The sequence below is a fragment of the Equus przewalskii genome, chromosome 13 (genome assembly GCF_037783145.1).
Source record: "Equus przewalskii isolate Varuska chromosome 13, EquPr2, whole genome shotgun sequence".
In the NCBI taxonomy this organism is placed as follows: Eukaryota; Metazoa; Chordata; class Mammalia; order Perissodactyla; family Equidae; genus Equus; species Equus przewalskii.
Window position 1 is genome coordinate 36,395,960 of NC_091843.1, and position 15,221 is coordinate 36,411,180.

The 15,221-nt window shown below is 38.5% G+C and overlaps 1 protein-coding gene and 1 long non-coding RNA gene across 9 annotated transcripts in view; one reads left to right on the forward strand and one right to left on the reverse strand.

The window, feature by feature from the left end:
- The window catches only part of PAIP2 (poly(A) binding protein interacting protein 2), a 20,304-nt gene extending 7,827 nt beyond the window's left edge, over positions 1 to 12,477 (reverse strand). The window contains exons 1-3 of one of the 8 annotated variants that reach the window (XM_070570812.1): positions 10,787 to 11,868; positions 8,804 to 8,880; positions 5,683 to 5,809 (exon numbers count right to left, since the gene is read on the reverse strand). The gene's annotated coding sequence lies outside the window, so the exon portion shown is untranslated. Of the gene's footprint in view, positions 1 to 978; positions 1,046 to 1,555; positions 3,852 to 5,682; positions 5,810 to 8,803; positions 8,881 to 10,786; positions 11,869 to 12,141 lie in introns of those variants that run through there. The other 7 variants (XM_070570815.1, XM_070570809.1, XM_070570813.1 and 4 more) reach the window with 7 other exon arrangements.
- LOC103547996 (uncharacterized) lies at positions 11,833 to 14,918 on the forward strand. Its single transcript, XR_544144.2, has 3 exons — positions 11,833 to 12,150; positions 12,560 to 12,700; positions 13,693 to 14,918. It is a non-coding gene; the product is annotated as an uncharacterized lncRNA (long non-coding RNA).
- The last annotated feature ends 303 nt before the right edge of the window (positions 14,919 to 15,221 follow it).

The window sequence follows — 15,221 nt, forward strand, 5'->3', positions numbered from 1 at the left end:
TTCTTGGACCAAAGTGCATCCTTTGTTTTGCTATTTTTGAAAGCTGACTATACAGTTCAAATACCAAAAAATTTACTTTTTTAAAGTATCTGATTGGCATCTGTTGAAAACAGTTAAACGCAAATGCAGCAGCCAATGTGGCTTAGGGCAAGAAATAACAGCTGGGGCAAACAAGCCAAAGCAAAAAAAACCTGGGAGGAAAGGCTGGTGAAGGAGATGCTTTGGGAGTAAGGGCTTTGAAAAGCTCCTGCATATTCTGGGGAACCTGGAAGGCCATGGGCATGGCCTTCCCAGATCAGGGAAGACCTGAGAAGGCCTTACACTCACACCTCTGGCTGACCTTCAGGCTCTGCACATAAAATGAAGGCTAAGATGGAGTTGTAAACTGCCTGAGTATTGAAGGTGTGCCTCAAAATACACAAGAGCCCATCTGCAAAGACTGGGAGAGTTTTGTTTTTTGCTTACAAGTATTGAAGAAAATCTCTTTTAAAAATTAGCTGACCACTATGCTAATGGAATAGAGACTTCAATAGCACACACACACAAATACAAAATTTTACAAAATTAGTTTAGAAAAGTTAATGAACAAACAACTACAACAAGCAGAACCCTGGGAGAGAGGAGAATCTGATTTCCAGAGTTGCCACAGTATAATCTTCAACATGTCCAGTTTTTGACTAAAATTACAAGGCATGCAAAGAATAAGGTATAGGCTATACACAGGAAAAAAAGAAATTAATAGAAACTGTCCTGAGGAAACCCAGACATTGGACTTACTACAGAAAGACTTTAAATTGAGCATTTAAAATACATTCAAAGAGCTAAAGGAAACCATGTACAAAGAACTAAAGGCAATCATAAGAATGATGTCTCATCAAATAGAGATTATCAATAGAGAGAAATTATAAAAAGAAATCAAACAAATTCTGGAGTTGGAAAGTACAAAAACTGAAATGAAAAATTTACTAGAGAACTTACAGCAGATTTGAGCAGGGAGAATAAAGAATCAGCAAACTTGAAGGTAAAACAATTGAGATTATTCACTCTGAGGAGCAGAAAGAGAAAATAATCAAGAAAAATGAACAGAACCTCAGAGACCAGTGGGACACCAGCAAATGTACCAACATATGTATAATGGGAATCCCAGAAGAGGAGAAGGGGTCACAAAAAATATCTGAAGAAGCAATGGTTCCAAATTCCTCAAACTTGGTGAAATCTTTGTTAGTCTACACATCCAAGAAGCTCAACAAACTTCAAGTAGGATAAACTCAAAGAGATCCATGTATAAACACACTTTAATCAAATTATTCAAGGACAAATACTAAGAATAGCTTTAAAACTATGAGAAATGACTTGTCACATATAAGGAATCGTCAATAAGATTAACAGCAGATGTCACATCAGAAACCACAGAGGCCAGAAGCAGGGCAACATATTCAAAGCGTTGAAAGAAAACAACTTTGAACCAAGAATTCTATATCCAGCAAAATCATCTTTCAAAAACGAAGGAAAAATTAAGGCATCCCCAGATAAAGAAAAAGTGAGAGTTCATCACCAGTAGACATGTGAAAGTCTTCAGGCTGAAGTGAGTCCTTCAGGCTGAAACAAAAGAACACTAGACGTTAACCTGAATCCATCCAAAGAAATAAAGAACACAGGTAAAGGTAACTACACAAGTAAATACAAAAGTCAGTAATAATGTATTTTTGGCTTTTAACTCCTCTTTTTCTCTATACGATTTAAAAGACAAATGCATAAAATAATAATATTAAGTCTACGTTAATGGGCACACAACGTATAAAGATGTATTTTGTGATAATAACACGAGGAAGGAAAGAGCTACAGAGGAACTAAGTTTCCGTATACCCTTGAATTAGTTCAAGGTATTAGTTCAAACTTGATTGTCACAAACTAAGATGTTAGCTGTATTCCCCAGGGTAACCACTAGGAAAATAAACTAAAAAGTATATAGTAAAAGGTGTACAGCTGGGGTGTATTACCATCCCATTTGGAGGCAGCCAGAAACAAGCAGCTTAAAGACTCCAAGAATCAATGAGTTCAAATCCATATATGTTAGTCTCCTTTGGCTGGGGAAAAAGCTTTTCTCCAGACTAAAAACAAAAACTTAAGAGGAAACGCTGGAAATACAACAAAAGCATCTAATTAGCTTGAGTGATGTTTGAGGGCACAAAAAAAACAATCTGGGAATTAAACCATACCATTCTGTTGCTATCTTATCTTTGCTCAGGATTCAAGCTGACCCACTTTAAAAGTGGCAGAAAATGAACTGAAAAAGGCAATAATTTACCCTCAATTTTTTAATGTTCACTATTTGCTTCAAACCATGTTTATTATACTTTAAAATCCTAAAATTATCAGAAAATATAATTTAAAGATTATAATTTTTCAGCCTCAATCTCATGCAAAGGATTTTTAAAATATCATCATAATACTCAGAACAAGTGGTTTAATATATTAGCAGTCGTTAGAATAAAAGTAATTAGATTTCTCTAAATGAAAATGACAAAATAAAACAGTAATGTATCACCTCACAGTGTTTTCAGTAATCATTTGAAAAATTTTGGATAGCAGGTCTTTGTACATAGGATATTTTGTTGGAAAAGGAAGCATTAAAGTTAAAGAAATGTATGTAAAAGTACACACTACTTTAAAAAAAAAGAAAATACAACTTAGATGTACAAAACAGGTGTAAAGTACATGTAACTTTTTCCTCTCCATCTCCAATCCTACCCAGAAATAATCAATGTTACTAGCTTAGTATGTATTCTTTCATTTTTCTTTGCATACAAAAACAAACATAAAGGATTTATATATTTTAATAGAATCATGCTAAATATATTACATGAAATTTCTTTACTAGTCAACATGTACAGGTATACTTCACTTTTTAATGGACGCAGCACCAATTATTCAGCCACTCCCCTCAGATGCGCACTTACGTTCCCAGTTTTTGCATTACTAACAATACTGCTTTGATCACCCTTATACATCTATCCTTTTCTATTTGTGTTTTTTGTAGGATATACTCTCGTAAGTGGGAATAACTAGGTCAAAGGCCATGTGCATTTCTAACTTCAAGACAGACTGTCAAAAATGTTGTGATAACGTACATTTCTACGATACATTGAGTGCTCCCATTTCTCTGTATCCTCAATAGTCCTGGATATACCCAATATATTTTATTTTTGCAATCAGCTGGGCTAAAAATGCAATCTCATTGTTTTCCTTTACAGCTTCTGGGATGTGCTTATCTTGCTTAGGAATTAGGAAGTCTTTTCCTACCTTAAGGTTATTATTTCTTATATCTTCTCTCAATGTTTTTATAGTTTCATTTCTTTTACATTTAAGGCTTTAATTCGTGTAATTCTCTGAGTATGATGTGGAGTTATATTTTTCCATATGAATATATCACCCATCATTATTTAATGAAATTTTATTCCATGTTCATCATAAATTCTACTTATACTGTCTTTCTGGATTCTTTGTTCTGTAATTGCATATTGTATACCATTTTTTCAACTTTTTATTTTGAAGAATTGTAAACCTACAGAAAAGCTGTAATAGTACAATGAACACTCTTACCTTTCATCTAGATTGATCAACTGTTAACATTTTGCCACAGTTGTTTTCTCTATATAATTTTCTTTGCTTAACCATCTGATAAGTGCAGACATTACGGAGACATCACAACTTTTCATCCTCAAATATTTCAGTACAATATCTTACTGTTTTGATCACAGGAGCCTTTCAGTAAATTTTAAGGTCTAGTAACATAACTCCCTTCCCTCTCTTCTTTAGGGGGTAAATCTTGCACACTTATTCTTCATATGAACTTCAGAATCATTTTGTTCATAATAGTCTGACTGGAATTTTATTAAATTTTGAAATTTGATCAGGATCGACATTTTTATATTAAGCCTTCTAGAAGGCCAGGAAGATGGTACATCTATTTACTCAAAATTGTTTTAATTACTTAAAACATAAATTAATCTGGACTTCTTTTTACCAGTAATGGTGGGCTAGATTATTTGGACCAGTCCTACCACTGAAAACTAAGTGTTGGATGACATATCTTTAGAGAAATCCATAAAAGCACTGAAGTATTGACAAGAAAGTAAAGTTGGAATTCAGAGAGAAATGAGGAACTCCTAAACACTGAAGCTGCCTTTGTGCTGAGGGCTTTTGCCCATTAGGCTTCTTTGGGTTGAGTCCTTGGATGCTTCATGGGGCAAGAGGCACAGAAGTCAAGGTGGGAAAATGAATAGGAGATCCTCCCCACTCTAAGCTGGGACCCTAAAGGGCTATACATTTAGGGTGAGGGTAAACCAAAAGTAACCCCACTCCCCACCAAACAAATCAAGAGGAAAAGGTGGGAGGGAACACAGACACTATGACTATGTCCTCCTGTGGGTAGGAGGAATAAATTCTCATCACCTGGGAGGTCCACAACACCCAAAGACATTAACTGAGTATGAAGCGGTCCTGAATTGGTAGTGTTCCCAAGTGCCTGGTAAAAGCAAATGTAAAACTTCTTGGGGGAAGCTCATCTTTATTCTAGGCCTTGGGGACCTCCATGAAAAATTTTTCAAGGGCAATGAACAGTACACAATGAAAGATAACCAAATCCAGAAGGAAAAAAAAGCCACAATGAGCAAGAAGCAGTGCAATTTACAGAAAGCATAATCAGATCCATACCAGACTTCAAATATTGGGATTATGTGGCACAGATGACAAAACAAATGATTAATACAGATCAAGCTTGAAACATCTTCAGAGAACAGCAAAGTATAAAAAGTACGTAGTAGATTTGGATAAGAGCCAAATGAAACTTCTAGATATACAGAAATCACAACGCAAATAAACGCATAATAGGTTTGGCAGCAGATTAGACACAACAGAAGAACTAGAAGATAAAAAGAAGTTATCCAGAAAAAAAAGCAAAAAGACAAGAACACAGAAAATACAAAAGAGGATTCAAACAATGTAGAGGATAGAATGAGAACTACCAAATTCCTGAAGAAAAGAAAAAAGTGGGGCAGAGGCAGGATCTGAATATTCGAGATCTGGTGAAAGACATCAACCAACATGTTTAGGAAGCCCAGGAATCTCAAAGAAAGATAGATAAATACAAACCAAGATACATTATAGTCAAACTGCAGAATATCAAAGAGAATTCTTAAAAGCGAAAACAAAAAGAAGGACATTATTTTCAAAAAAGTCACAAGAAAAAATCAGCTGCTTCTCAACATTAATGAAAAGCAAAAGACTACAGTGAAAGAAAATAACTGCAAACCCAGAACACTTGACCCCTACAGAAAAGAGCTTTCAAACATAAATGAACTAGAAATTTTCCATCCTTATGTTCAGTAATAATTAGAGTAACAAAAAGTATGAGATCCCTGAAGGTAAATGAATCTAAAATTACTACCAGTTTTTAAACTAGTACATCTTTAACAACCTTTAATTTTGTTTTTCTTATTATGATTAGTCTATTCAGGTTTTCTATCTCTTTGGTTAATTATGGTAATCTATATTTCACTAAAATTTAATTTTCTCCAAAATTTCAATTTTGTTATAAAATTTCAGACTGTAACTGTTCTAATTTCTTCTGTTTCAAACTTAATTTGATTATATGTTCCTCTTTTCCTCGCTTAGACCTACCAGGGATTTATCCTAGGAAAAAAAAATCCAGCTCTGCAATTTGCAGGTCAGTGTAATAAACTCTTCACATATGTAAAAGAGGAAGATCTGTGTCTGTGTGTTCACCGTTTCCAAATGCATAGAATCTCTGGAAAGATATAAAGAAACTGAGAAGCAAATCATATCTGATAAGGGACTTGTATCTAGAATATGTAAAGAACTATTATAGCTTAATAATAAAAAGACAAACCACTCAATTAAAAAATGGGCTGGGGGTGCCGGCTCCGTGGCTGAGTGGTTAAGTTCGCGCGTTCCGCTGTGGTGGCCCAGGGTTCGGATGCTGGGTGCGGACATGGCACTGCTTGTCAGGCCACCTTCAGGCGGCGTCCCACATCCCACAACTAGCAGGACAGGCAACTAAGATATACAACTGTGTACAGAGGGGGTTTGGGGAGATAAAGCAGGAAAAAAAAAAAAAAAAAGATTGGCAACAGTTGTTAGCCCAGGTGCCAATCTCAAAAAAAAAAAGGGCTGGGCTGGGCCGGTGGCGCAGTGGTTAAGTTCACATGTTCTGCTTCAGCTGCTCAGGGTTCACTGGTTCAGATCCTGGGTGCAGACCTAACCATGCTGTGGCAGGCATCCCACATATAAGGTAGAGAAAGATAGGCATGGATGTTAGCTCAGGGCCAGTCTTCCCCAGCAAAAAGAGCAGAATCGGCAGCAGATGTTAGCTCAGGGCTAATCTTCCTCAAAAAACCCCCCAAAAAACAAAAAAAAAATGGGCAAGGGACGTGAATAGACAGTTCTCTAAAGAACATACAAATGGCCAATAAACACATCGAAAAGCCACTCAACGTCATTAACCACCAGAGAAATGCAAATCAAAACCACAATAAGATATCACTTTATACTAGAATGGCTATAATAAAAAAGACAGATAATAAGTATCCGTGAAAATGTGGAGAAATTGGGAGCCCTCATTCACTGCTGGTGGGAATGTTAACAGGGTGCAGCTGCTTTGGAAAACAGTCTGGCAGCTCCTCAGAAGATTAAACATCACCATATAACCCAGCAATTCTACTCCTAGGTATATACCCAAGAGAAATGAAAATACATGTCTAGGGCCGGCCCCGAGGCTGAGTGGTTAAGTTCGTGCACTCTGCTTCGGCGGCCCAGGGTTTCGCCAGTTTGGATCCTGGGTGCGGACATGGCACTGCTCATCAGGCCATGCTGAGGTGGCATCCCACATGCCACAACTAGAAGGACCCACAACTAAAAATATACAACTATGTACCAGGGGACTTTGGGGAGAAAAAGGACAAATAAAATCTTTAGAAAAAAGAAAAAGAAAATACGTGTCTACGCAAAAGTTCATAGCAGTATTATTAATAGCCAAAAAGTGAGTAAAATGCAAAGGTCTACCAGCTGATAAATGGATAAATACAATGTGGTATGTCCATATAATAGAATATTATTCAACAACAAAAAGAAATGAAATACTTAATATATGCTGTATCATGGATGAACACTGAAAACATTATGCTAAGTCAAAGAAGTCAGTCACAAAGGACCATACATTGTATGACAGCTAAGGGGTACAAGGTTTCTTTTTGGAGTAACGAAAACTTTCTAAAATTGTGGTGATGGACGCACAACTCTGTGAATATACTAAAAACCACTCTACTGTACACTTTAAATGGGTGAATTGCATGGTATGTGAATTACAGTTCAATAAGAGCTGCTAAAAAACAACTGAGAACGCTGGTTGCCTACAGAGAGAAGAACTAGGTGGCTAGAGATATTTTTGTAGCATCTTTTGAGTTGTGAATGAATTATCTATTAAAAATTTCAACTTTAATAAACAAAACCCTTGCTTTTGCTTTCATCCATCTTTTCTACTTATTTTTATTAATTTCAGTTTTCTCACTTTATTTTCCCTTCCTTTCTACTTAATTTCAGCCAATCTGTTGCTTTGTTTTTCAAGTTGACAAACGTGTTTATTTTCAACTTTTTACTTAATAAAAATTTTATATCTATAAATTTTCCCTAGAAGTTTTTATACAGAATATAGTTCTTATCAATTTTAGGTAATTACAAATTATTTAATTTACAAGGAGCCAGAGATTATTCAGAAGAATAATTTTCTTAATTTTCAAGTGGTTAAGGTTCTTTTGGGTATGTTCTGACGCCCTGATTTCTAGTTTTATTTTATTATGTTATAAAATGCAGCCAGAAAAACCTTCACTTTTGGGGATCTATTACATTTTTGTTTGCAGACAACTATGATTTTTGCACACTGCTCTTTGAGCCTAAAGAGAAAAACGTGTGATTTCTAAGGCACAAATATGATGTGTGTGTGTATACACACACACATATATATACACACACATATATGGTTGATTTTTTTTACTTGATCTGTTAAATTCTGAAAGTCGTGAATTCAAATCCTCTACTATAACATTATTTGACCCAATGTGAGACTCTGTCTGACAGGAAATCAACATTTTTGATGACTGATGTTTGGTTTTATGTCTTCCATCATATTTACTTTTCACATTCTATTCCTGTAATGTTTATTTTCCTATTTTAAACAGATTTTTAAAAAGTACTTCTAAAAAAATTCACTTTAAAATCATTTTTAAAAATCTTTTTAATTTAAAAAATTTTTAAAAATCATTTTTAAAACTTTTTCTCTTACAGTATATATCTTTTTAAAGAATTTTTAATTGAACCCTTAAAATTCACATTATTATTTATATTTTGCTAGATTCACTGCTTATCATTGTGTCTTTTATTCATCATATTCCCCTAACTTGACATCTTTGTTTTGGTTTACTCTTCAAAAAGTTACCTGAGGATATATATTTCTAAGTCACTGGATGTCTGAAAACGTCTTTTGCCTTCATATTTGAACAATATTAAGTGGGACAGATTTAGACTTCTGTTCTGTCAATAATCTACAAATATTCCAGCTTTCACTGTTGTAGAAAACTAATTTTCTTTCTTTTGTAAACATCCTGTTTAGCTGAGAGCCTAATATGAGCGCCTAACACCTAAATTCAGAAATTTCACCAGATTCTGGTTAGGTGAGAGCAGTTTTTTCCAACTAATGATGCCTCGCATTTTCAATCTACAAACTCACATCTTCAGTTGTTTCTTCCCTCCTGAAACGTCTCTTACACACACTGGTTTCCAGCAGTGTCCATTTGTTTCTATTCTCTATGAAATTTTAAAATATGGATATCATTTAAGTTTTAGAAACTCCCCCCTAGTTTCATCTCTTAAGAATTCTCATCAAAATTCAGAGTTCTCTTCTGACTCCTAGACACCACCTTTCCTTATTCATATGTATATAATTTTAACCCACTAGTTGTCTCTTCAGCAGTGAGAGGAAAAAAATTTTTGCATCAGCCTCTGTTATCCACTCAGAAGTTTCCAAGCAGCATTCAATTTTTCGCTTTAATAAGTGGCAGTATAAAGTAATGATTAAAAGTACGGGCTCTGGAATTAGATGGCTTTTCCAGCTGTGTGACCATCAGCAAGTTATTTAACCTCTCTGTGTCTCAGGTCCCCCATCTGTAAAATGGATAATAATAACAGTACCTAGGCAGACAGCCTGGCACACAATAGTACTGTCTATCTTGGTGCTTATTAAACAGAGCAATTAAAGGTTGATAGAGCAAGGTCTAAGGTAAAAATCACAGGTCCAAAAACCTGTGGGAGTGAAACAATGTCACAGAAAACCCCCAATCAGACTATAACCCTAATCTCAACTGTCGTATAACGAGGGTGATTAGGTGGGAGTAAGGATGGCTCAGCTCTGCCTATCATCTCTACCGATAAAAGCTTAAAGCATACAGAAATACCATCCTTATGTATAAAAACGGATAAAAAAAAATTAGAAGAGGCAATTCTAACCTTTAAACCCACACCACCCCATGTGGTAGCGACGACCTACATGTGGTTATGTAAATTTAAAATTCAATACAATTAAAAATTTAGTTCTTCAGTTGCACTTGCCACATTTCAAGGCTCGATAGACACATGTGCTTAGTAGCTACCTTATTGGACAGCACCTCTCTAAACAATGAGCAAATTAAGGAAAAGATTGAGTTATTGGAATTCAACTTTAGATGTATCAAATGCAAACTATTAATGCACCTGTGTGGCAGGGTGCTGCTGATCACAAAGGCAATAACTTGGACAATTCTAATCTTGGACTGGGTTCGAATCCCAGACATACCACAAACCACCTACAAGACCTTGAATTCATCATTAAATCACAGGCAGCATGAGATAATGGTTAAGAGCACATAATCTCTGGACTACTTGGGATTTGAACTCCAGCTCTTACTAGCTGTGTAACACTGGGCAAGTTACTTCACATCTGCCATTTGTTATCTTCATTTTACAGTAGTACCACCTAGAGATGGTGAAGATTAAATACTTGTAAAAGCATTTAGAACAATGCCTGGAATTACTAAGTGCTACAGAAGTATGTGCCTAATAAATCTCTCAAGCTTTTATTTCCTCAATTTCAAAATGGGCGATATAAAACTTGCGGTGCCTATTTCACAAGTTATTATAATGAATATGAAAATAGTTTGTTGGGGCCAGCCTAGTGGCGTAGTGGTTAAGTGTGCATGCTCCGCTTCGGCAGCCCAGGGTTTGCAGGTTTGGATCTGGGTGTAGACCTACACACCACTCATGAAGCTATGCTGTGGCAGCGTCCCACATACAAAATAGAGGAAGAGTGGCAAAGATCTTAGCTTAGGGACAATTCTCCTCCAGCAAAAAGAGGAAGACTAGCAAGAGATGTTAGCTCAGGGCCAATCTTACTCACCAAAAAAGAAAGAAAGAAAGAAAAAAGTTTGTAAATTACAAGAATATGTAAAACCACAAAAGGGGGGGAGCAGAGGTCTTATTTTCCACCTTTTTCCGTCTCCCACAATATCCATGAATTCCTGTGCTAACAGTGGACATTTTATAAATGTTTATGTTTTCATTAAAACTGGAGCCTCACTCTCTAGAGTTGTAAAGGGATAAACCTGAAGAAGATGCAGAGTTCTTACTGAAGGAAAAGCCTACTATAATGTTTGTCCCAAAGAGGGCAGGGATTACCTACCTCAATTTGAGCTCTCAAGGAGCAATATGTAATATATACTATAATAAAATCATCCAAGCTCCCAAGCCTTTAACCATTACAGAGAGTTTACAGTGCCTAACCCCCTTCCCTTCAGGAAACAGAGAAAAAGGGTGTAATTTTTGGAAAGTTACCTATCTTTGTCACAGACACTTATTTGTGAGAAAAAACTAACTTTTGTTCAAGTTCACAATTAACAAGTCGCATAAAAAGGCTAATTCGTGCCAAATATCCTCTCTCTCAAAACGGAAACAGAAGCAAAAAACAGCACACACTGGGAATCTCATTAAAATTCCTTATGGAGACCCTTCTCTTATTTGCAAACATAACCTGCAGCAGATGAAATTCCAAAGGCAATTTAATGAAAGTGCAAACCAAAACCTGGTTAACTGCTTGAATGCAGTTTGTGAGAAATCATGCCCCCAGAGTACAAGACAGTTATCAGCCAGCACATGCAAAATGGAAATGTGTCTTCTGTTGAAACAAATGTCAAAAGCTGTCAGCTGTTAGACCTTCTCCCACGGCAGATTGGAAGCCAAATTCTTTCCAGAGTGTGCGGATTCTGTGGGGCGATGGGGCTGCGGAATTAGGGGAAACAAGACAACAAAAGGAAGCAGAAAAGGCCTTTTTGGAGTCACTAGAAAATACCACTGCTGGCTGCTTCAACAAATGTTTTGAAAAAACAAACTTCACCACAAGCCATATACTTTTGGGGATGGTGGGGAGTAAGCAGAGAGATTAGGAGGCCTAGAATCAAAGAATGTGAACTGGATGGGCCCTTAAAGTTCATCTGGCTCAAAACCCTCCTGGAGCAGGGGTTCCCAGTACCCTCAAGGCCCTCCTATCCAGAACATGGGATACAACACAACTAAAAATAAGGGGTAGGTGAGGGCCAAGAAAAGGGAGAAAGGGGATCAGAAAGATACAGGCCCGTGGACGGTTGCAGAACGCTCCCCTCGGACGCTCGCCAGCCCGCCAGTCCCTCCGCCCCTTTCTCTTCCCCCACCCCAGCTTCGGGAGGAGCGCGCACGCGCAGCAAGTAGGGGCTGCGCGTGGCGACGCGCAGGCGTAAAGTGGGGAGAAACAATGAGCTTTGTTGCCGAGGTGGCCGTGGGGGGCAGGGGAAAAAGGGTACCAGAGCGGGGGTTGAAGGAACTGGAGGGAGGGGGGAACGCGAGACAGTGCTTTCCCGGCAACCCTCGCGCGCCACCGAGGACCCGGATAGAGAGCTGCGAGATCCAAATCATAAATAATAATGACAATGAGAAAAAGGAGCGACGGCCATTTCTCAGAGAAGAAAAAGACGAAGTCGGTCCAAGCTCATCCTTCAGACTCGCCTGAAAGGGGTAAGGAACACCGGAGGCCATACGGGGCTTGGTGGCCAACAACCGGGGGACCCGCTAGGCCCCTCAGTCGTCGCCGAGGTGCTGTCCCTCGACCGCCAGGGCCGCCGCACCCTTCTCGTCGCTCCGCCCGAGGGAAGCCCTCACCCAGTGCACGGCAGCGGGGACGGCAGCCAACGAATCCGGTCGGCCTCCGCGGATCTCCACAGGCAGCGCCGCTCCCCGGCTCGACGCGCGCTTCGCCCGCCGCCTCCCTTCTCCAGTCCAAACAAACACCCTAGCCCGGAAGTGACTTCACTTCCGCCGCCGTTGGCCCCGCCCTCACGTTCTGTCAGCGCTGCCCTCTGAGGCCACTAGAGAGCGCGCGAGAGAACGCGCCATCCCAAATTTCTCTTCGTCTCCCATGCTGCAGGAATGTGCGTGCGCAGCGGGCTTTCCTGCGTACCCTGGCCGGGACGGTACACTATGCTGGGAGTCCTGAGTCGGGTCCGGCCAGTGTCCCCACACCCCCCCCATCCTTCAAGAATGATGGAAAGCATAAGTAGGGGAACTGGTGAGTGAAAAAGACCCTGACAAGATACGCGGACGTGGACTCTTACGGACTGCTACCGTTACTTCAAACGCACTGACACCGAACAGGAACATCTACATAATGACAGCGCACTCACACGCCCAGAAACATACAGCAAACGTGATACACATTGCACACTAACAGTGACATGCACCGGGTCACATCCAGAGATCCTGACGCAGAAACATAATAAACAGAAACAATAAACTAAGACAAATTAACAGAAGCATATTAACTGATCTACAAGCACCTGCACCCAGACACGTTCAGGCACACACTTTTTGAAGCTAGACCTTTACACACAGACGCAAGTTATGAATATGTGGTTCCCAGGCAGCCTATGGAACCTTTTTTGTGGCTAAGAGAGGAAATACCCTGTCCAGAGATAGAAGGGTGAGACCTCATGGTCCAAGAATTTCCCAGTCCATGATCCTGGATGCACTGTCACCCATACATTACTCTTATCCATGCTTCCTTACTATCATCATAGGCAAGCCCCAAGACGTATTTTTAGTGATACTAATCAAGGTACAGTGTTTAGTATGTTTAAAAAAATTTGGATGTTTGACTATATATGCACTGTATTTGAAAGGGGACACAGAAACTAGTAATTTCTTCCCTCTGGAGAAGGAAAATGAGGGACTGAGATTTACCTTTTAACTCTTGTAAAATTTGAATCTTTAAAAAACCACATGCTTTTAATATCTACTAAAACTACATTAAAAAAAGTTCCCTCCGTGGGAAGGCTTGAATCCATAAAAGGGCTACTCCTCTTTAGGGCCATTTCATTCATTGAAGGTCTGCTTTGGGTCAGTCCAAAGCCCCAAAGAAATAAAGAACACAGTTGTTCTGCCATAGGCCCTGGGTCAACAACTTTCGCCACATTTGCAGAAACAGATCCTAAACTGGGAGAAAGTTTGGCTATGTTGCCTGCTAAGCAAACAGCTCTGGAAGGAGATGGTGCTGTTTTACAGGTCTGTGGAGTATGATTCATCCAAGGAACCTGGAAGATAAGCTATCAACCTGAGGCTGGAAGAGGCATGAACAGGACAGGAGGAGGACAAAATAAAAATAGGTGGAGTTTAGATAAAATGTGGTTGACCCTGACATTCTAGAAGTTAATCACGAGATGAATTGAACTTGTTACTTAGTAACACAAATCACTTAATTGAGTATATTGGTAATATTGAAAGATCATCTTTGATAAATCCTGGTTTATTTTAGTCTGAACTATTCAAAGGTTTTTGTTGTTTTTCCCACCCAAAGATTTCAATTCCCAGCTCACAGTGTGAGTTCACCATTTAGTTGAGAAAGCTTAATGGACCCAGAGTACTTCCCTGGTATCCTCTGGATATCCTTCCTTCCAAGGACCCTCTGCTCACTTGCAAAACGGGGTTCATGATGTTCATCCTATGCCTGGATGGTAGTGGCGATGGTGTATGAATGGAATACACTGTCAGAAGAGCAAAGGCTAACAACAGTTTGCCAATGAGGAGGACAACCACTGTAATGGGACTATTAGAGGTCCACAGTTTAAAAATACTGCAGAAATTCATCTGTTTGGTTCAGATAGTAACAATCCTAACTTGAGATGGAGGATGAAGTAGGAATCAGAAGAGAGAGGATGGTCGTGAAGGCCCAAGATGACTGTGACTAGGCTTCCACACTAAACTACCATCTTCCTACAGACGTGAGGTTTATCAAAAAGTAAAATGTCGATCTTCTGATTCAAACGCTTCACGTATAGGAATCCGCCCAAAGAAATTGGACATATGTAAAAACATGTAAGGATATTCATAGCTATATTATAAACAATCAAAAAAAATCTAAAAGCCTATCAGGAGGGAATTAGTTAAATGAATTACACTGTAACAGAATGAAACATTAGTTATTAAAAAGATGTACATTGTTATGGAATGATACTTTTTTTTAAAACAGGCTGCAAAACAGCACATATAAGCTTCTAAAATTATATATATAGACACAGGCATGTGGGGGTATAAATGCAAATATCTGATAGAATAGCAGTATCTGTAACAGCAGTGTCTCTAGGTGGTCAGATTTTGAATGATTTACTGTCTTCTGTACAGATTTTTATATTGTCTGAACTCTCTATGAAAGCTTGAATTGAATTTGTAAACAGGAAAAAAAGTTACACCTCAAATAAAATCTAACCTATATCCCTATAGTTTTTTGGTAATGGCCTTGTCCCTATGCTCATTTCTATCATGTGGAAGCTGGGCAGAATATGTGCCCCAGAATTACTGTCTTGAGTAAAGGCCTAACATTGTGGGCATAAGCAATGGTCCCTGCTCTAAATGTTTACACTTCGGGTGAGGAGACTAAGCAGCATCCAACAAACTCTGAATGCCTACTATGTGGCTGCACTATTCTAGACACTGAGGATACACAAGACAGTAACTCACATGATCTTTTTCTAAAAAAGTTGTTTTAGTGAAGCTTAATGAGATACTACCTCACACCCATTAGGATGGCTACTATC